Source organism: Canis lupus, chromosome 29, assembly GCF_011100685.1.
Source record: "Canis lupus familiaris isolate Mischka breed German Shepherd chromosome 29, alternate assembly UU_Cfam_GSD_1.0, whole genome shotgun sequence".
Taxonomy (NCBI): Eukaryota; Metazoa; Chordata; class Mammalia; order Carnivora; family Canidae; genus Canis; species Canis lupus.
In genome coordinates this window covers 31,042,253-31,063,811 of record NC_049250.1, presented here as the reverse complement: position 1 = coordinate 31,063,811, position 21,559 = coordinate 31,042,253, and the positions used below count along the sequence as shown (strand labels likewise).

At 34.4% G+C, this 21,559-nt stretch overlaps 1 long non-coding RNA gene across 1 annotated transcript; it reads left to right on the top strand.

Moving 5' to 3' along the window:
* Positions 1–868: 868 nt before the first annotated feature.
* Positions 869–21,266, top strand: LOC102153041. Its single transcript, XR_005380897.1, has 4 exons — positions 869–1,020; positions 6,931–7,029; positions 11,981–12,122; positions 20,943–21,266. It is a non-coding gene; the product is annotated as an uncharacterized LOC102153041 (long non-coding RNA).
* The last annotated feature ends 293 nt before the right edge of the window (positions 21,267–21,559 follow it).

The window sequence follows — 21,559 nt, the reverse complement described above, 5'->3', positions numbered from 1 at the left end:
CGGATGATAGTGTTTATTCCAAAATAATCATTGTCATTCCCTAATATCTTTTGAAAATAAAATGGAGTTATGGTAAGATGCTAATAACTGAGCTAAAGCTTACATTCTTCTTAAGATAAAAACCAGCCAAACAAAGCAAAACAAGAAAAAGTGTTGTGTTTAAAATATACTTGTCCAGAGTCTCATGTATTTAATTTGTATAATGAATGATATCAATTTTTTCTAAAATATATTGGGGAGATGTTACGAGAGGATATTTATGATGTATCCCTTGCATGCAGCAGGTGCTCTGTGAATGCAGGAAGCTGATCCTCCTAAACTCCTACTGATTTAGATAGCCACACGTGCCATTCCAATGTTTTCCATAAGTATGGTATGTTTTGCTCGTCCTAATAAATAATGGCTTTGTACAGTTGTTGTAAAGGATGTAACGAGTAATTATGTTTAGTTATTATTAATATTTTGTATTTTCACACTTCATTATTCATTTTTATACCTCTTTACCTATAATTAAGGTAATTATTTAATAATAATCATTTGCAGAGGCTAGTTGGGAGAGTGTCATCCACTAAGACATATCGGCTGGATTTGACTTATTAGCTTGCTGTCACTATGCAGGCCAATGAAAATGAGGCAAGTATCTGTTAAAGAGTTTCAGAACAAGACTTTTTTCTGGTAAAATTTAAGCCTGCTAATCTTAGATTTTAGCCAATCTGTTTTTCTTTTAGGCAAATGAGTTAGATTTTTAGTAGGTATAACTCAATGGATAAACCAGGAAGTCTGGCTTTGGAAGCCTGGGAACCTTACATTCTAGTATAATGTATTATTGCATCACAAGAATATAGTCTAGTTTCCTTGGGTGAGCATGCAATATAATTGCTATTAAAATGCTTCTCAATAAGTTACTCTCTCATTCATGCCTACACATTTCTGTTAGTACATATCTTAAATGGCTCCCTAGGATCTCCAAATTGTTCATGGTCTTCTCTTTAAACTGCAAACTTTGTACAAGGTTTTGAAGTAAGCATGCAAAATCTGGCTCATATGTAACAGTAACGTATTTTACATTATTATTCTAGTCAATATTTTAAATTTGCTAAGAAAATACATATCAAAATATCCTGATGTGTGTGTATGTGTGCATGTGTGTGTGTGTGTGTTAGTGTGCTTTTTGGAGATTCAACAACGGCCTTGACTAAGTGTGAGCATGCATATTTTGACAAGTAATGTACTTTGTGGTAATATTTTCAAGAGCATACTGAGTGGTCAAACAGTGACTTGTAAAAACATGAAGATGTAATAATACTAAGATATCTTCTTTGCAACTTTACCACAGTTGTGTGCAATTTCTTAATTTTAGCTTTATACTATGAATATTTCCAAGCATACACAAGGGTGGAAAAGTACAATGAACTTCCCTGTACCATCTGTCAGCATGAAGAGATATCAGCATTAGCCATATTTTCATATATGTTTTCAAGACCAGTGATTTCCCTATGAGAATCAATTAAAAGCCCACTTCTTTGATTTTTAAATCAATTATGCTATCCCTAGCTTGGAGCCAATCCTGGCATCCAAAGAAAAATGAATTGGCACAACATAGTCACTATTTGGGACTTCAGGTGTCAGCAAATTAGCCCTACACACTGAATAGTAAATATGCTCCTTTTGGGCATAAAACATCTAAAACTTGTGAACTCTTTTTACATTCAATGAAAATTTGTATCTGCTAACAGTAAGGGCTGTAATTTTCTTTTGGACTAGTTAGATTTTATATAATCATAGTTGTCTAAATCTTTGCAAATATTCTGTTGTCATAATTTTGGTTTACTAACAATGCAGCAGAAAAAAGTCATTACTTCTGTAATTCTTAAGTGTAAAATTTAAGGGTATACCTGGTGAAGCTTTTTTTTTCCTTCTTGTTTGAGGTAATTTTATGATATGTTACTAAGAATAGTTAATGTAAAATATTTAATGTATCAGAATTTTAAAGTCCAAGTAAATGTTTCCTTGAGTGACTATCTGAAGACATAGTATACTTGTGTCAGTAGTGTTGTCATCTTTAAAGATGTAATTGGGGAAAAATAAACATATAATTAAAATTCTCATTTTAGAATAATTTGAAAACTTTATTTTGCCTTCTCTTGAAAAACTTAATGATGTTTTAAGTGTAACAATACTCCTCCATAATTAAACCTATTACGTGCTGAAAGTTATGACTGTCACACTTTTGATGGCAATTATCTACTTCTCCGACTTGGTTTGCCACATAAGATGCTCCTAAATAGTAGACAGAAACCCAGTGGTGGATAACAGAGTTCAGACTTTTCTAATTTGAACAAAAAAGATTTGTTAGGAGAGATGCATAGCTCACGCAAACATTGTATTCACTGACAACGTTGTGTTCAGCACTGCAAAGATGCATAAAGCAGGAAAGGAGGATAGAAAATGCTCTTGGAGTATTTATTAAAACATAATAACTAGTTAAGGCTTCAGTGAGACAACAGCATTTAAGCCAGAACAATAAGGAAATGAACAAACTAGCTATGCAGATATCTGTGGGAAGATTACTGGAGGAAGTACAAGGAGTGGGTAGAGAGTGCCCGAGGGTCTGAACGCTTACAAAGATACCAGTGAGCTACAGTGATGTGAATCAAGCGCATAACTGTTGCACAAGAGGTTTGCAAGCCATTGGGATCAAGACCATGTAGATTATTTTAATTTCTAGTTTCACTGTGTACAAGAAGGGGTGCTATGGAATAGATTGAAAAGAGGGAAGAGAGGAAACAAGGAAACCAACTAGCAAACTACTCATAAGCCAGAAAAAGGATGATGTGTTTAGATAAGTTCTGATAAGAGATCTGAGTTAGAATACACAACACTGGCTGATTGATTGAATGTGAAGAGTCACAGAAAGAAACAAAGGGTGGCTGAACAGAGGAGGAGAAGTTTGTGGTTTGGGGAAAATATTTGTTTTAACTAAATTTTGCAGAGGACTAGGGTAGAAGATCAAGCATTCTCTTTTGTTGTCCTCTTTGTACTTATATGTCTATGTGCACATTAATGTTTTATATTTATTCATACAGAAATGTTGGTAGACTGTTGGATATATAACCCCAGAATTAAAGGGAGTGGTTAAGGATATAGATGTAATATCGAGATTCATCAGCAAATTACTCATGCCCAGGAGATAAATTGGATGCAATTGCTAAGAGACAAAAACTTATATAGACAGAGAAGAGCTACAAACTCTGCTTTCAGCATTATGGACAAGTGGGCATTCCGAGAGGCTCTTCGGCAGAAAATGAGACCCTGAAAAAAGAAGACTCTGAGATATTACTTACATCATGCAAGTCGATAATAGGCTTACTGTTCTGTGGCAGTTATCCTGCCTTTCTCTCTCTCTCTCTCCCTCTAGCTCTCCCTCTCTGTCTCTCTCACACAAACACACATGCACAGTTAAATGAGATCAAAGAGAAGAAAAGCTTGAGCCTGGGCAGAGGAGAAGAAACCAGTTTTCAAGAGGAAGGTTGCCTGATGATACATACTGATAGCCCCTGTAAGGAAATAGATCATTGATCCAGGCTCAGTGTGGTGAGAGGCAGCCTGGACTCTGTGTTGAACTCAGATCTGAAGTGGTCCCATGGCAAGGGACATGTGCTACCAACCAGAAGAAGCAGCAATTAATCCTCTGTGGAGAGAGGCATCTCCAAACTCCACTTTATGTCCATTAGACTTTCCCAGTCAAGGTCAAGCATAGATCATTGCAAGCAAAGATCATTAAACATATGAAAAAGCAGATGGATATGTTTAAGATTCAATAGAAAAAAAAAGATAGTGAAGATGAACCCCTAGGATTATAAATTCTAGGACTACCAGGTTCATGATAAGATCTATATGTATAAAATGGGTAAAGAAATAGAAGACCCAAACTCAAATATGACTAGTTAACAAAACCCTATTACACATGAATATGTGTATATATATATATATATATATATATTTATTTATTTATCTCTATATGTATACAATAAAAATAAATGTATATATATATTTCTAGCAATAAAAATTATAATAATTGAAAACTTAATGATAGGTTAATCTTCAAAATAAAAACAGCCCAAAAGTGAATTAATGAAATGGAAAATAAAATTTAAACTGAAGAAATTACCTGGGAACCCCAAAGGAGGCAACAAGGTGAAAAATATGGAATAATAATTAGGACATATTAAAGGTTGAATGAGAAAGCCTAACATATTTTTTTTTCTTTTTTTTTTTCTAACATATTTTTTTAACTAGAATATTAGGAAAGAAAAAACAGAATGAGTTTAGACTTTAACTGACAAATTTCTTCCATAACAATGAAAAGCTTAAATTTATAGAAAGAAAGTAATTCTAGGATAAATACAAATAAATTTAAGCCCAAGCACATCCTTTTGATGTGATAAAATAAGTTTATTTTAAAGCAATCAGAGACAGATGACATCATCTAGACTCAATACAGGTCCCTGCTTTTCAAAACTTCACATTATGCCATTTCTCCTTTAAGAGGACCCAGATTAGCACCTGCTTTTGCTAACCAAGGGAATCTAAGAGGATTTTTGCTTTTATGAAAAAGGCAGCAAAAAGCAAAAATAGCATTCAGTGTTTTTTTTGTTTCATTTTGTGTTGCTTTGTTTTTGCAGCAGGGCGTTATGGAGGCAGCGCACACCCCAAGCAGTGAGAGTGGCTTTCACCCCGTGGTCCTTTCCTGAGAACTACACTCAGCATCTCAGCATCAAGCTGCCATAGTTTAAACTGTGCCCCTAAGCATCTGTGCTGTATCTCGATTTATTTTGTCATTCCCTTAGCAAGATGTTCCTATGATATCAGAAAAGCCTAAGAGAGGATATTTTTTGGGTGTTGGAAAGCTCAAAAATTTTCCCATGTAAATGAATGGTAATTACTTTTTTGCTTTAACCATTTAGGCTTACCAAAATGTCATAGGAATGCTTTGCTCTCAGATATGAGGGGAAACCTGCGTGCCAGCCATTCAATCCCAGATTATTCATTTGAGAATTTGTGCATGCAATCACTTCTGCTGTCAATTATTACGTTGGTTAAATTTCTTAGTTGCAGAGAAGAACATCTAGTCTCATTTGAACAGAAATGGGTTTAAGATATAGAGAGAATTGTGGGCTTGCCTGAGGAAAATGACTCAAAGCTGAGCTTTTGTGGAATTACGCACAGATCCACAATACAGAAAGTTGCTCACCCAAGGGAACTACCGCCTCCTCTGTAATCAAGAATCTGCCAACGCAGAAAGCCTCCACAGCTGCCAGGTCCAAAACCACTTTGCCTCTGTCACAATCTTGCACCAGGAAGAAAAAAAAAAAAAAAAAAAGTCCTCTACTTTGCGTTTTCTTTAGTTCATTCAGTCCTGAAACAAAGTTTCATTCAAGTGCATTAGAGTGCCAGACGCTTATTCCTCTATCTGTACTGCAGGAGCCAAAGAAGCCAGAACACAGAATATATTTCTCTTTTAAATTTTACATTAGGATTTACACTCTGGGAGACTCAGTATCAATACATAAAGCACATTATCAACCAGTCTGAGGTTGTCATTTCCATCCCCTCTTTCTCGGGTCACTCCGTTTGGGACCTGCTGGCTAAAGGCTCAGTGAGGGTGACCTTCCACAAAGGGAGAAGGCCGATCTTCATCACAAGTGTGTGATTAACTAACACCCTCACTAGATTTTTCAACTGTGTAGAATTTTCCAAAACCAGGTCCAAAGCAAGAGAACTGATTATGATTCTGTGGCTTACACATGGGCTTCGAAGGTTGTTATAATAAAAAGAGCTCAAACTTTACAGATATCAAAGAATTAGAAAAGATACTATAATGAGGACGTAATGATATATAACTTGGATGTGCATAATCAGGAGAATATTTTAGAAGTAAGCCCGGTGGGTGGTGAAAAGACCTGGGCTTATTTCCTTGTTCTTCATTTCATGACTTCTAACTTTGGGAATGTGACTTGACTTCAGAAAGGAAAATAATTAAGATGGAAGCATTTTAAAAAAATCTTTTGGAAACTAGACATCCAATAAAAATCAGGAGACAGGTATAAGACTGGCTACTGTTAGTAACAGAAGGTTTTTTTTTAAGATTTTATTTATTTATTCATGAAAGACAGAGAGAAACAGAGACATAGGCAGATGGAGAAGCAGCCTTCCTGCAGGGAGCCTGATGTGAGATTCGATCCCAGGACCCTGGGATCATGACCTGAGCCAAAGGCAGACGCTCAGCCACTCCACCCATGTGCCTCAGTAATAGAAGTTTCATTCAATTGCAATTTGCTGAATTCCTATTATTTGGCTGCCCTTTTACTAGATGTGGAGGGTAGAATTGAGAATAAGGTAGCTCCTGTGGCTAGTGATGGAAGATATATTTAGGATAAAGGTATTATCATGAAAAAAAAAAAAGATTCTGAGATGTCAGGTCATGAGACATGTACTTGCACTATTGATGATGGATGCAGTTCAGTATCTGCATAGGTAATAGCACACACCTGTCTGTACAAGTGGGTTGTGACCATTTTTTTTGGAGGGCAAATGCCAGGTTGAGGAATCTGCACTGAATCTGGAATATTATAGGAGCCTTTGAAGGCTTTTTAAACTGAAGATAATGTGATCTTTACTATTTTGTAAAAAGATTATATTAAGATTTCTTTAATAATATCTGAGAGGCACAAAGGATATTCATTTCTAAAATGTTATAATAGGTATAATCTTATTTTATCTACATAAACTCCTAATGCCAGATAGGAGATTTTTTTTTTCCCATTTTACTGTTAGGAGGTTATCAGTTTTCTAAGGTCAGACAGTTCACAACACAAATATGTATTGTAAGGTAACTATGAGATCACATTTTAAAAATATCTTTCATAGGATTTGTTAAAGCCCAAAGAGGTCAAGCTGTATTTTCTTCTGAATAGCTGAAAGCTGCAGATCCTTCTGGTTGAAACATCAATTTAAAATCCACCGCAGGTAAACAGTTTTAAATATGTATAGGGGAAGAAAACGCTTCCTTTCTTCCCTTCTTGATTCTTTGGCTGGGCTAATAATTAAATTGACAGGTAGATTAACAGGAGAAAAAAACTAACTTAATTTTGTATGTTATAGGAGTTCATAAAAATATAAGACTCAAAGAAGTGACTAAAGCAGACAGCTTTTATATCTTTTAGACAAAGAAATAATAAATTTGTGAAGAACTGACAAGACAAAGAAGTTTGGGCTTGGGGCAGTAAATTAGTGAAGTAACAAGATTTGTTTATATAGCCTTCCCGGCCCTGAATTTCCTATCTCTGGTGATAAGGATGTCTCCTGATACAGGGAAGGTAGCTCTCCCATGGGAGATTTATTTCCTGCTTTCAGGGGCACAGAAAAGGGTCATGTTGCCCTCTTTGCACTGGCTGTTTCTTAAGAAACTTTAATTTAAAATAATCAATATGCCAAAGTGGCGTATTTTGGGGCAGCCTGCCCTGAACTCTATCTATGTCAACAGAGGCTTACAGATTATATGATCCACAAGCAGTAAAACAGATCCAGTAGTTTGGAGGGTTTCAAAATATGTGAAGGACTCTTCCTCCAAATAACAGTTATTAAAGCTAAATGTGCTGTGTTTACAAACACTTGTTTTTAAATTGGTTTTGCTCATCCATAGTGACTAGATTAGGTTTAAACTACTGTGAAATTATGAAATTAACTTTACTAATCGTATTTGTAGAAAAGATTTTCAATGCAGAAAAGTAAGGTCAAAAGGTTAATTTTTTGGCTTAGATTTCAGTAGTTACTAGTGAAGCATAACTGGATTTCTGTTTACTTGAATTACATTTCCATGAACAGAAATTGCTTTATAACAGAATCATTCATGGAATTATGCAGAAATCAGGAGAACATTAGACAATTGGATCATGAGCAAGACCATTATTTTTTGAGTTCTGCTATCACAGGAAAGGTCAAAAAATGAATTATTCTTCAGGTATGTTATAGTGTGTGCACGCAGGTATATATGTATGTATTTAAATATCTTTGTCGCATCAAGTAGGGGTTGCAACCTATTTGACATTATTCTTTATTTTTATTCTAAATATTAAATGAGTAGGCATATAGGTTAAAAACATTGAGGGATGCCTGGGTGGCTCAGTGGTTGAAAGTCTGCCTTTAGTTCAGGTCACGACCCGGGGTTCTGGGATCGAGTCCCACATCGGGCTCCCAGCAGGGAGCCTGTTTCTCCCTCTGCCTATGTCTCTGCCTCTCTCTGTGTCTCTCATGAATAAATAAAACACACACAAAAAACAATAAAAACAAAACAAACCCAAAGACACTGAAAGGCTCTGAGAGCCTAACTTACGGATACTGTGGAGAAAAATTAATATAATCCTGTTAGTGTTATTTAGAACTACAATCAAGCCCACTTCAATGCTGGTTTATTTTTTTTATTTTTTTATTTTTTTTTTCAATGCTGGTTTAAAACAAACAAACAAACATACAAACCAACCACAAATTTTAGCCCAGAACTCAATCGACCGACTAATAATAGAATCAATCATCTGATGGACCGTGAGGAGAAGCAAAATTCTCTAATTTATAAGCCCTTATTTTGGAATACCACTGGTAGGTATGCCATTGTCCCTGGAGTGCTTATATTTTCATGCCATTTCTTTTTAGAACAAATATACTTAGATAATTATTTGTTTCCTCACCTACTTTATTTTCATCACTTCTTTTTGTTGTTATTGACGTGGGAGAGAAATTATCTTCACTGTATAAGAAAAGAGTGAACATGTCTGATATTTTTTTGTTTTCGACAACATATTTGATTTTGATTACAACAATGGAATATTTTGAATTAATACATATCTTTCTTTTTTAAAAAAAGATTTTATTTGTTTATCCATGAGAGACACAGAGAGAGAGGCAGAGACATAGCAGAGGGAGAAGCAGGCTCCTCAAGGAGAACCCAATGTGGGAGTCGATCCCTGGACCGGGAACATGCCCTGAGCCAAAGGCAGATGCTCAACCACGGAGCCACTCAGGCACCCCTATATCTTTCTTTTTTGGCAAATGCTTTCCTTTATGCTAGCCTTTGGCTATTAATAATTGACCATGGTTGAAGCCTTATTGTCCTAGGGAACAGAGAATCCTAAAGGAATTCAGTTTGAAAATTGTGTGAAATTACTGTCCTTGAGTTCCAAAACTGTGTTGAAATGCAACTTGGATTTTGATTGCAAGACTGATACATTTGTAGGGGCACCTGGGTTAGTCAGTCTGTGGAGCATTGGACTCTTGATTTCTGCTCAGGTCATGGCCTCAGGTGGTGAGATGGAGCCTCAGGTCAAGCCCTGTGTCTGACTCCCTGCTCAGCAGAGAGTCTGTTTAAGATTCTTTCTCTGTCTCTCTTTGCCCCTCCACCGCAAATAAAAAAAAAAGTCTTTTTTATTTTTATTTTTATTTTTATTTTTTTTAAAGAGAGAGAGAGAGCTACACATTTGCAATGACTTTGAGAACATTTATTTCCAATAAGCTTAGCTTTGACTACCAAATTGAAGTTTAGTAAACTGTGTTGCCTAAAGCACAAAGTATGGAGAAATGCAAGATGGTACAAAGACATTTCCTTTTTTTTTTTTTTTTTTTTTAAGACATTTCCTTTTGTGCAGAAAAAAAAAGGTATAGAAAATTACTGAACTAGGGCCAGACACGTTGAAGAGTATTGAAAAAGAAAATCATGAGAATTTAACTGTTAGTTTGGGTGGGGAGTACTGTCTCCTGTGTTTCCTTCGTTACAGAATTCTTAAAGAAGATGGTAGAAGTGCTGTAGCAGTAGAAATTCTAGAAGAGTTTAGGAGATCATCAGAAATTAGTGGAGTCATGCCTCACCTTTTAGTGTGCTCAAGGACATTTAAATATGACCAATTATTTAAACATGACACATAAGCCGAAGAATAGTAAAGACTTACATATCTAGAAAGATGAGACTTGGTGCAACTTCACAGAAGAGTGTGCATTATAGGAAATGCTAGAAAAGAATCTAAAAGCCCTTAATCTCTCAGGAAGAATCAGAAATAATCTGGCAAGAATATCTGTGGCCAGTATGAGGAGGAACAGAATGCATGGACCTGCTAACCAAAAGACATATATTGAATATACATGTCAGCAGAGAACGCAAACGCACTACAAAGAGCGCTAAAGGGGGAAAGCTACTTCTAAGCAGCAGAGAAAAGATGTCTAAAGAGGTAGCAAAGCACTTTCAAGGCCATGCCTGCCCCTTCGCAGTTTAGAAAATCACTGAGCAGAAGAAATGGTAAGCAGTGAGGGAAAGAGTTCTGCATTTCGAGCCAGTATTGTCCAAAAGAGGCAGCACGGGCAAGATTAAAGTTTTAACCACAAACACAAAAAGGGATAGAAAACCAGATTATGGTTAGTATGTCATGATAAAGTTAATGTTTGCACTCTTGATTTTTATAAACTATCAAACTGTGATGTGTATTTGCTTCATTAACAACCTCAGAAATGTATTTCTTCATAACATATGTGTGGGGGGAGAATATGGACTTAATGGGAAAATAATGTTTTGTTTGGGTTTGTACAAATACTTATGTCATCATATTTATTAAACATGAGTTACTATAACACTCTCTGTCTCTATTTCTCCCTCTGTCACACACATACATATAACCCAAATTCAGTTTCCTAAGCAGACATAATTTGTTTACCATAATTTGTTTATTTTTGTCACATCTACCTACCACTGATTTTAATTGATTTAATATTTTATTTATGCTTACATTTAAAACATTTCTTTCGGGGCTCCTGGTGGCTCAGAGGTTTGGTGCCTGCCTTTGGCCCAGGGCATGATCCTGGAGTCCCAGGATTGAATCCTACATCAAGCTCCCTGCAGGGAGCCTGCTTCTCCTCTGCCTATGTCTCTGCCTCTCTCTGTCTCTCATGAATAAATAAATAAAATATTAAAAAAAACACATTTCTTTCCTAATTCCTCTAAGCCAAAGAATTACATAAATCAAATCTTTAGTATGTCTAGGTAGTTAATTTGTATTTATTTGTATTAACTATAAACATTATTATTGAAAGGATAATAAATCCCACATATCCCCCCAAATTATAATTAATATCATCTAGTAGTCACAAAAATTTGGAAAACATTGATCTCATTAATAATGAAGTGGAAAAATCAAATGAAAGTCTATTTAAGGGCCTTATATTCAATATTTCTTTTTTTGTTGTTTTTTGTTTTTTAGATTTTTAAATTTATTTATTCATAACAGAGAGAGAGAGAGAGAGAGAGAGAGAGAGGCAGAGACCCAGGCAGAGGGAGAAGCAGGTTCCCTGCAGGGAGCACTACTGGGGACTGGATCCCGGGACTCCAGGATCACACTCTGGGCTGAAGGCGGCGCTAAACCGCTCAGCTTGGTTCTTAATGAAGTAATATTTAGCATTTTTTGGTGGGGAAAGGAAACATCATTGCTCTTTAGGATTGTCTCTCCTTACATGACATTTAGCATCCCTGACTTCTAGGTACTAAATGCCAGCGTCATTATGAAATCTACCTCCTGATTTTTTCTAGCCACTTCCTATTAGATTTTGGTGCCAACAGTCTCTATATCAAGGATATGTATTCACTCTTAAAGTAAAAATTATTTAATTAACTCCATTATTATAATATGAGCTTGATGGTTATAAAAATATCAGAATTGGAAAAAAGTGTTTTGAAAAGAAAAAAATTAGTAAGACAGGATGGCAAGTCAGGAATATCTATTTTTAGTTAAGATACAGAAGACATTAAGAAATATGAAACCAACTAACCTGGTAGACTAGGAATTATATTTTTACCTCTTTTAAGTAAGAATATATTGAGGCTTGTTCAAAAGAAATAGAAAGTGCCTTATTTGAATAAAAGAACAAGTCAATTTCTTTCTAGATTCTCACATGCTGTGGCATGGAATTATAAAGAAATTTGAGGACCAATTTCATTCTTTGCATGTAAATCCATTTCTCCTCAACACTATTTATTGAAGAGACTATCCTCTCCTCATTGTGTATTCTTGGAGCCCTGGTTGAAGGTGGGTAGACCATATATGTGTGGGTTTATTTCTGGTCTTTTTTCTGTTCCATTGGCCTATATATTTGTTTTTATACCAGTACCATATTATGTGGATTAATGTAGCTTTTTAATATAGCTTTAAACCAGGAAATGTGATACCTACAGTTTTGTCCTTTTTCTACAAAATTGCTTTCACGAGTTGGAGTCTTTAGGGATTTTAGGATTCTTTTTCTACTTCTGTTATTATTTTGTTAGCTGTGGGCATTTTATATATGGTTTTTGCTGTGTTGAGGTAGAAATTTCTTCTGTGATGTTTGATAGAATTCACCTATAAAGTCATCTAATCCTGGGCTTTTCTTAGTCGAGAAGTTGTTGATTACTGATTCATTCTCCTTATTTGCTATTGGTCTTTTCAAATTTTCCATCTTTTCTTCATTTAGTCTTAGGAGGTTGTAAATTTCTATCTTACACCATGTACAAAAGTCAATTCAAAATGGATTAAAGACTTAAAAGAAAAAAAAAAGACTTAAAAGAAAAACCTGGAACCAAAAAATTCCTAAAAGGAAATATAGGGGGAAACCTTTTGACATTGGCCTTGGCAGTGATTTCTTGGATACAACCCTAAAAGCTAGGCAACAAAAAAGCATAAATAGACAAATAAGATTATATCAAATGAAAAAGCTTTTGCAGATCAAAGCATACAATCAACAAAGTGAAAAGACAACCTTTGGAATGGAAGAAAATATTTGCAAATCATGCATCTGATAAAAGATTAATATCCAAAATAAAAGATTAATATCCAAAATACATAAGGGACATTTAAATCTTACTAACAAAGAAGAAGAAAATATTTTAGAATGGGCAAAGGACATAAATACACACATTTCTCCAAAGAAATACAAATAACTAACAAGTATATAAAAAGATGTTCAACATCACTAATTATTAGGGAAATATCAATTAAAATCATAATAAGATATCACCTAACGCCTGATAGAAGGATACTATTTTTAAAAATCCTCAAAATATAGCATGCGTTAGTGAAAATGCGAAAATGAGAAAACTTGTACACTGTTAGTATAAATTGGTGCAGACACTATAGAAAACAGTATGGAGCTTTCTCAAAAAATTAAAAATAAACTACTATGTGATTCAGCCATGCCCCCTCTGGTATATCCAAAAGAATTGAAAGAAAGGTCTCAACAATGTATCTGATTTTCATGTTCATTTCAGAACAATCACAATAGCTAAGATAGAAAGGGACCTAAATTTCATTAACAGGTGAATAAAGGAAATGTAATATTTATATAATATAGAATATTATTCAGCCTTAAAAAAGAAGGAAATCCTACTATTTGTGGCAACATGGGTGAACCTAGAGGACATTATGTTAAATAGAATTAGCCAGATGGAGAATAACAATTACTACATGATCCCACTTACATGAGAAACCTAAGATAGTCAAACTCATAGAAATAGAGAGTAGAATGGTCGTTACCAGACATTGTGAGGAAAGGGGATGGAGAGATGGAGAAGTTGTCCATCAAAAGGTACAAAGTTTCATTTATGCAGGCTGGATAAGTCTGAGAGATGTACTATACATCATAGGCTACTTTATCGTATACTTAAAAATTTGCTAACAGGATGGTTTTCATATTGTGTTCTCCTCAATAACAAAAAATAATAATAACCCATGGTTGTGATGGATACATGTATGGCATTGATTGCAGTGGTGTTTTCACAGATATATACTTGTATCCAAACTCATCAAGTTGCATACCCTAAGTATATACAACTTTTTATGTCTATTATACATCAATAAAGTGGCTTTAAAAAAAAATCTTGAGATAAACTAAAAATAATGACCTTACATGTTAGGAGAATTTACCCCAGCATATACTGACTATTTCCTATAAGAATATTGATCTCAGAAAGATAAATTTCATCAAAAGCTTTTAGGCCATCAAGTCAAGTTACTCTAATTTTGGAATTATTCTTTGTTCTTGAAATGAGATCCAGGAATCAATAAAGCCCAAATATATTTATTTCTGTGAATTATAACATATAAGAATATACATTCTACTATAGTGTTATGCAGTGGAGCTATTTTTTTAAATATGCACTATTTGAAAGTGATAGGATAAGAACATCTACAGTATCTGGGAAAAAGAAATTTATTGTAAAGTCATATGTTTGAAGTTCTTACCTCTGTTATGTATGGTGATACAGTGAATATTCATACTAATATAATTATTTTGTAAAAACGTATTGAATACTGATATAATGAGTTTGATGTATAGTAATTTCCTTCAATTTACCAGTCCTTAGATTACATTATAATATGAATTTATCAAACACATAACTAATTCTATAAATAATTGAATTCTATAATTTATAATTCTTTGCTTTGTTAGAAATATTTTTTTTGTATATGGTAATAAATATATTGAGAAATCTTATTAAAATATCTGTTTTATGAAAAATATTACTGTAAAAAATAATTACCAAGAGTTCTTTAAGAAATCATTTTCAAAAAAGTATATAACTCACATACATAATTCATTTATAAACCAACAACCAAAGAGTTGATAAAAAATTCCAAAGGGGAAAAATACAATTATTGATGCAGAAGGAATTGGAAAAAAATATTGAATGATACAAATCAGCAGAAAGTGTCCTGGACATATTTAGGTAAGTTCTCTTATTCCTCAAACAACTTCATGAGGTGAGAATTTTTACCTATCTTCATGTTGCATATTTTAACATGCTTTAACTGAGACCCAAAGAGTTTGTGTTGCTTAAAATCAGTTATGCCACTGTCTTTCCTTCCTAATCCAGTAAAATCTGCATATCTTTAATTCCACAGAAGCTCAAGTTAGACTCTGGACCAATTCAACTTGCCTTCATTCTAAAGCACAGAAATAAGTCTTCAATTCTTTTCTAAACTGGTATACAAATAGAATTTAGATACGTTATATTTAGAGTATAATCAAGAAAATTATTATTGTAACTTCTTTGCATCTTATGGTATAGGGCAAGGTTTATATTACCATATATTTAACCTTAAAATTAAAGAGTTGTGTTAAGAAGAGATTGTGCTAAAATTGGCAGAAGCTGTAGGTGGAGAGTCCATTGTAAATTTAATAGGCTTTGATGTACATTAAGGAAGGATAATGCTAATTTTCTGGGAGCACCTTGCAGCAATGTTACTATAATGATACAGATGAACACTATTCACATTTGAGTAGGGGTAAAAAAGGTTATCAAGACATGGATCCTAGCAGACAACATGTTATTTCCTCTTAATTTTTTTTTTTTTTAAAGAATAAGGAGAGAGGAAAAACATGAAAGGATGTTTTGCTTTCACTGGATCATAAAACATAGCCAACAACTGTAAGGTCAAGTAAAGATTATATGAATTAAACAATACAGCAGCTTAATAATTCATAATTGTGTGAATTTTTAATATTGTTTAATAAATATTGTCAGTCAAGTCCATTATCTTCTGCTATTAAAGAATCCATCTGCTCTTTGGATCTTGCCTTCTCCTAATGAGTTTAAAGTTTCTTCCACTTTGGTCATTCCATGATTCTGTGTTTGTTTTCAATTTTTTACAGTTATAGCTTTTAAATGATGAGTAATTATAAACCACGATGCATTTGCAATATTAAAAGTTTATCTGGTCTCACTTTTAAAGATTTATTTATTTATTTAAGCTAGAGATAGAGAGAGAGAGAGAGAGAGAGAGAGCATGACAGGGGGAGGGGCAGAGGGAGAGAGGAGAGAGAATCTTAAGTGGACTCTGTACTGAATGCTGAGTGCAGAGCCCAAGGGGGCCAGATCTCAGGACTCAAGATTACCATCCAAGCCAAAATCAAGAATCGGTTCCTTAACTGACTGATCCAGGAATCCCTTATTTGGTGTTTTTGGAAATAAATATGTGAATACAGCTATTTCCTAATTCTGGATCTCCTTATTTTTTATGTTAGTTTTAAGAAGTCAGTTCCATAAAAGATTATCTAATCAATCAAAGAAATTAACTGCTTTACTATTAAAGTATGATTCTATAAAACTCACACTGCTTAGACTATAAATATAATGACCTTTTTTCTACATTGTGACTATATGAAAACATTAAAATGCATATACTTAAAACTGATCATTTACAGATTCTCTTTTTCCTAACATATGCATTTTTAACTTAGTCATGAAATCTAGTAAGTATAGAGACACTGAAGATGGAACCTTTTAATTTAGTGGAGGAGTTTGCAACATACTAGATTAATATAAAAAAATTTTTATCATAGTATCTTTCAGAATAAAGTAAAACTGAAGTAAAAATATTGTATGCTATATGTTTCTTGCTATTCTATCAACTTAAACAAGTTTGCTTGGGCTAGAAATCAATTTAGTTCAACCATTTCGAGGTTCTTGTTTGAAATTAAAAAAAAACTGTATATATAGCAGACTGATTTGAATGCATATTGGAATCTCTTCTTAAACCTGAGTTGAGTCTCTAAAGCTCTCACTGACATGATAGCCTATGCAATAGCTGTGCTGACTTCATGGTTCCATTATGTAAATAAGGTAATACATCTATTTATGCTCCTCAGAATGTGACTAAAAACTGCAAAGAAATACAGCGGAGTGGAATGTGCTTGGAAAATTTTTATGGAGTTTTTATGTCCAGTTATCAAACTCTGCCAACTAATTACACTGAGAAAGGAAGGAAAAACACCCCTCCCTTACATTATGTCTAGCTTCACAAAATAAAATACAGAAGGAAAATAGCTATTTAGTTTTATAAAATATGTTACTTCATTTTAGTTATGTTTAAAGCAAAAAATGATTATTTTACCATGCATGTTTTCAGGAAAGAGTTGCATCAATCAAATTGTCTATTTTTGGTCTATGTAATTCTGCACATTTTCCGTCAAACTATTATAGTGAAATATATGACTTCAGGGACTTAATCATAAGGCAATTTTACTTTGGTTTCCCATTCTTTCTTTACATAGATACAGGGAGCTCATTTTTCCACTGCTACTGGATAAAATATAGAAAACTCTATTCTTATGGCTTCAATTATCACATTTTCCCCCTGTAATGTAAACTGTATTTACTCTTAGAATTCCCAATGCCATGTCAAAATCAAACTTTGAACTTGACTCAAGATCAAAGAACTTTCCCACTCCCACCTCTCAGTTCAGATGCATGCAGTGGGGAAGTCTGTGATAAAAGAACAGTTGGCTTTTTCTCCTAAGGTGCTACCTTGGAAACAGTTATTTGGAATCCATACCTACCACCAAATTTTGGAGTGGAGGGATGGGAGGAAGGATGAACAGAAATACTTTTATAATTGGTGATGTTGTGAGCTAGCATCACACTCTTAGAGCCTGATAGATTGTTAAAGAGTATTCTCTCATTGGTGTTTTCAAAGGATCCTTGGGTAATCTATGCATATTTTGGGTAGTATCTCACCTGCAATTCTCTTCCTGCTGGTGATGCTCTTTCCTTTGACTTGTTTGTTACCATTTCTTTCTCAGACTCTGCAACTTGGTGATTCCCTTTGCTCTTCCAGGTAGGCTTTTTGGAAAGAAACATGTGCTTCAATTTTCAATCAATGACAACATGTCGCCCAAATCCGGTCTATAGGAAAAACTCACCCACTGATTCCTCTATGGGAGAATGCATACATAAGGAATAGCATCATTCAGTGGGAAAACTATGAAAACTTCAAAATTATACTGAATAGAGAATTAAAAAATAGGTCTATATACAGAGAAAAAAATGCTATTGATATGTTGGGGATTCCATTCGTTTTCTATTGCTGTGTAATTATTTAAAAACTCAGTAGATTGAAACAATAAATATTTGTTATTTATCTCATAGATTCTGTGAGTCAGGGATCCAGAAGCAGTTTAGCTGGGTGTTTCTAGTTTGGGTAATTTCATGACACACAGTGTAGAAGCAACCAGGATTGTAGTTATTTGAAGACATGACATTGTGCGAGAGATCCACCTCTAAATGGTAGCATCTCACTTGTGGGGTACTGGCTAATTTTCACCTGTCTCATGACATGCTCTTGTCCTCACACAGAAAGACAAAACCCACATACCTTTTATGTCCTACCCTCAAAAGTCACACTTCATCATTTCTGTAATACCCTATTTGTTACACATGGGAGACGGACTCCTAATGGCTATGAATATCAGCAGACAGAAATCCTCTGGGACCTCTCAGAGGGCAGATACCACAGAAATAAAGTTAAAAATATCCTATTTCATCTGAGGAAAGGAATGAATTGTGACTTGAGGTATATTGCTAAAGCTTTCCATTTCTTATCCTTTTAACCAAATAAATCAACCAACTAAGCAATCAAACAAAATCCTTCAAATAAATTTAAGACAACAAACAAAGAGCAGAGAAAGCCATTTTCCTCTCTCAATTTCTGTTAGGTATGATACACATAAAATAAAATATCCTCAGGTATCAATAAAAGCATTGATATTTTGCTAGAAAATATTGAGATTCAGAACATCAAAATTAAAAGTTAAAAATCAAGCTTGTTGAGAGTAGATCTTCAAAGTTCTCATCACACAAAAATTTTTACGTGTATATAGTGATAGGTATTAACTAGACTTATTGTGTAATCATTTTGCAATACATATAAATACTGAATCATTATATTGTAACCTTAAATTAATATATCATATATCAATTATATCTCAATTTTAAAAAGACTAAAAAATAAAATGTTCAGAATTATATTCTTCCATATAGAAAACCACAGTAAACTGGAAAATTCAATGCAAAAATCCAACTTAATTTACAGACTCCCTTTTTCTATGAAGCTACTATGGAATACAGACTTTACTATTTTGAAATCTCTATCACTACATCTTCATGAGGAACCCAGAAGGAAAGTGAGTTCATCATTTACCCTTCAGTTTATGTCGACAGAAGACTAAGGAAAGCAAAGGTGAAGATTTGAGTTTGCCCAGATCTCACCTCCTCAAGTCTCCTTCCTGAGCACTTGATTTCTGGGACAAACTACTCAGTCTTACCTGTGATTATACAACTAAGTTCTTCCTCATGGAATGTGAGCATAAGTGAATTTCAACCTTATTTTCTTAAAAAAAAAATGCACTTGCTATGGATAGATCCCTTTAATTTTCTTCCTGCTGACTGAAAATGTGATGATTGGAACAAACTGGAAGTTGCATGTTGTTGATGATGGAGCTGCCCGACTGGTGATGGTCCCTGAAGTAAATCCCAGAGCAGATATTACCTACCCACAAGGATCTGTTACATGGGTGACATATAAACTTCTACAATGTTTGAGACAGTGCATTTTGGGTATCTTTGCATGGCAACTTAAGATGAACTACAAATAATTCTGGAATGTGAATGGAAAAGGAGGGAAACACCACAAACTGACTCATGTGAAGGAGCAAAACAAAAGAGGTGAAAAAGTAGAGTTCAAATCTAATAATGACTCCTTTTCCATAGTTAAAGTTTTAGAATATTTTATTTATTTTAAAGAAAGAGAGAGAACACAGGGGATAGGGAGAGGCAAAGAGACAGGGAGAGAATCTCACACTGACTCCACACTGAGAGCATGGAGCCTAACTCAGGGCTCAATCCCATGACCCCAAGATTATGACCTGAGCCAAAACCAAGAGCTGGATAATTATAATACTGACTGAGCCACCCAGGCACCTCTCCACAGATAATTCTTAACGTTGCTTAAAAGGAGGAACTTGAGTAATTTTGTTTCCATGTTTATTTAAAGACCACCTTTGGATTGAAATTCCTGAATTACTTATTTGATTATGTCACTCCTTATAAATTTTCACAATACACCTTGGACTATATAAAAAAGACCAAATATCTTTGGAGAAGGGTCTTAAACTACTATCTGCAACTTTCTTTTATCAGCACTTTGTCTGAAAAACAGAAAATAAAATGACTGAGTCATTATCACCACAAACTGTATCATTGGTGTTGTCATATGTTGGCTTATTTACACCCTCATATTATATACTTGGTCCAAATATTCACTGAAGCTTGTGGTCTCTCCTAAGTCTTCCTTAATCTCCTCCTGCCAAAATGAAGGATAGACTCTGAATCATCTCACTGGACTGGTCAGTTCATGGTACTCCATCCCTCGGTCTGAATTCCTACCCTTTAAGGACACGTCAGCTTCCTAATTCCTATTCAACTGTTCCAGAAAATTCCTGATTAATAATCTTTCCTTTCAGTGAATTCCTGGAATACTTTATTTCTTCTTACTTATTAGTTGCATATCAGTTAATCATGACTATGACTTAACTCAGCTACTATGCAATGAGATCATAAGGACTTTGCTATTGTACTTCTGCAGGGATCAGGACATGTGATCAATATAGTATAAAATTACTTAATTAATTTTATTAATGAGGGTATTAATTTAATTTAATTTTTTAAAGATTTATTTATTTATTCATGAGAGAAAGAGAGAGAGAGGCAGAGACATAGGCAGAGGGAGAAGCAGGCTCCTTGCAGGAAGCCTGATGTGAGACTTGACCCCCGGACCTGGGATCAGGCCCTGACCCAAAGTAGATGCTAAACTGCTGAGCCACCCAGGCATCCCAGTGGGGTATTAAGTTTAAATGTCTCTATTGATCTAAGGTCGTATGAAAGTGTATCAATCAAAGACATTGAAGAAACAGAAATATACTATGGTGGATTAAAGATAACTAGTATTATGTAACTAAGAACCTAGAGAACCAATTTCAAACAATTAAGGTAGAACAAAGGGAAACAAAAGGACAATCTGTTTATGATTTCTTTTTAGGATACCCACAGCAAGAAAGAGGTTTTGCAGTTTCCACAACAAGACAGGATCCCCTTGGGAAATTAAGCTGGTTGTAGCTGACACTCCAGTTCCTGATTCTTTATGGCACTACATATCTTTTTGTCTCTAGTTTTCAATTTAATATCCACGGTGTATGTGTCTACACAGAGTATCTGTTCAAACCAAAGCTGCAAGGGAAGCTGGGAAAGCCATTATCTGAGTTTTTCATCTTTGTAGTAGGATGTAGAATCTACTTTCCTCTAAATCTCACAAAAAGTTAAATGTCCCAGACTAAAACAAGAACCTCAACATAAAACAATAAAAATGGATGAAAAATGTAAACTCTTTGGGCAATTATTTGTTGGTTTTGTTTTTGAAAAGATTAAGGTGTTTAACATATGATGAATAGTTGGAAGAGTTCTTGGCAGGTAGTGCTGTAAATCATAGCTATTATTGTTAGAATAGTCAGTTCTTCAACAAACATTTATTGAATGACTACTGTGTGTCATAGAAATGAATCAAGGTAGCTATGCTGGGCCAAAGTCGAGACAGATATGCAAGAGTGTGGCATTAGGCAACAATGATACCTACCACATCACAATTTCCTCTCAGAGGTT